At 41.3% G+C, this 1,926-nt stretch overlaps 1 protein-coding gene across 1 annotated transcript in view; it reads left to right on the top strand.

Annotated features, from left to right (window-relative positions):
- Window positions 1–970: 970 nt before the first annotated feature.
- The window catches only part of znf710b (zinc finger protein 710b), a gene marked incomplete at its 5' end in the record, with an annotated part of 43,987 nt that continues 43,031 nt past the window's right edge, over window positions 971–1,926 (top strand). Inside the window, 1 exon segment of the mRNA XM_014010423.1 lies at window positions 971–1,072.

The following is a 1,926-nucleotide window of genomic DNA, read 5'->3' as shown; positions in this document are numbered from 1 at the left end:
GTATTTTACTTTTCTTTTGAACATATTTTGGGTATAAAAAAGGGGCAGATATTATAAGATTTATTCTTCTTCTGCATCCTTTCATTTCATTTGATTTCATTTTGATTGTACGTTTTTTTTGAACTTTGTTAATTTTGTATTACAAATGAAACGAATAAATTCTACTACTACTACTACTACTACTACTACTACTACTACTACTACTACTACTACTACTACTACTACTACTACTACTTGTGGAGCTACAATAAGGAGGAATTCAGAACCCAAAGCATTGCAGTTCCACTTTAGACCATGACAGAATGATTTAAATGCCTACTTGATATGTTAGCAAAACACAATTTAGTGCAAGCCAATTGATCTGCTAATGATTTCCAAATAGTGGAAAGGCTAATCCGCTAAATGAAAATTAATTTTGTTGTTAGCTGATTATCTGAGCAAGAAAACTGCCATTCATATGGACAATGTAGTTACCAATTTAATTTAACATACATGGTTTTGGTCTGTGGTACAAAACGTGCATGCATGTGGAGAACATGCAAACCTGACCATTTTAACCAGTACACAGCACTTCTGTGTCACCTGCTTTATGTCTGGAAATCCTTAAATAATGTGCACAAAAAAATAGCAATCAGTCCCCAAAATGGCTATAGCCCAGAGGCCAACACCCTCCTTAATCCATCATTTTACAGCACAGCACCATTTAAATGGTTCACTGGTTGAGGTGGAAACAGCGCCCCCTGGTGGGCTCTGTTAAAACTGCGCAAATCGTGGATTTCAGAGAGAGGGGAAATATAACAATTTTATTTGAAGGAAAATAAAACTGGCATTACATACACGTGTCATTCGTTGTATATTTAAATAAATATATTTATAGAGTATATAAGTCGAGGTTGTAAGTAGTTGTGTGTTTGAGGAGGAGCTGGGTTGTTTATTCATCACGTCAGCCCCCCTCCCCTCCCTGCCTTCCCTCCTTCCTGCTCCACACAACAGGGGGATCCGCCGACAACTGGTGCCACATTTTCACGCTAAACACTGTCACGTCGCCACCATAAACCCGTTTTGGAACCAGGTGAGTGTCGCTGTTTTCTTCTACCGTAAGTTTATTTTTTTAACAAACACACCGCTTCGTATGTGGCGCTGAAAAAAGAGCGTTGACTTGTGTCCTGTCCGGCCCGGCGAGGCGGAGGAGGGGGGGAGAGGAGAAGAAGGAAGAGGTGGAGGAGGAGGAGGAGGAGGAGTGTTTTAACTTATCAAATTCCTCCTGACCAGGCGACTAAATGTACCCGCTTTATTCAGCGGCTGTTTTCCTGTGTTTCCGCCTCGCAGCCTGTCTCTGTTAGCTGTCCCGCTCTGTCGCTGTGCGGCTTTTGTCATCATGGCGAACACAAAATGCGCAATTTAGGTCAGCAACTACAGTCAAAATGTCGTCTTTTCATCCTCCCCCTTTCTCTCCTTTCTTTCTTTTTCTTTTTTTTTTCTGTTACTTCCACGTTCTGCCGCAAACAAATGGCGTCGAAAATGTGGGGATGTGGAGAAGCGTTGAAAGGGGGCGACACACCGGGCTGTGCTAGCCCAACACAGCCGGGTCTTGGTGCTCGAAGGCGGGGAGGCTGAGTCGTTCTGAGCAGGCCTGTGTGTGGAGGAAAGTTTTTACACTTGTGTTTTTGTTTTCAAACACACGGTGTGTCTTTGCTGAGTTATTCCGAGCTAGCTTAGGTGCTTTTGTTTTCACCTTTTAAATGCTTACAACTAGGGCTGCCACATTATTTTAATAATCGATTAATCACCGATTATTTATTCGATTAGTCGACTAATCGGATCATACGCTAATTGAATATAAAACATAGAGCTTATCACGTCAGAATGCAGCTGCTATTATATAACCATGGTTAGATTTTAGCTATATGCTAACTAAAATAATTG

The sequence above is a fragment of the Austrofundulus limnaeus genome, unplaced genomic scaffold, assembly GCF_001266775.1.
Source record: "Austrofundulus limnaeus strain Quisiro unplaced genomic scaffold, Austrofundulus_limnaeus-1.0 Scaffold69, whole genome shotgun sequence".
NCBI classification, from domain to species: Eukaryota; Metazoa; Chordata; class Actinopteri; order Cyprinodontiformes; family Rivulidae; genus Austrofundulus; species Austrofundulus limnaeus.
The sequence above is the reverse complement of the archived record's forward strand: the minus strand, read 5'-3'. Positions and strand labels throughout refer to the sequence as shown.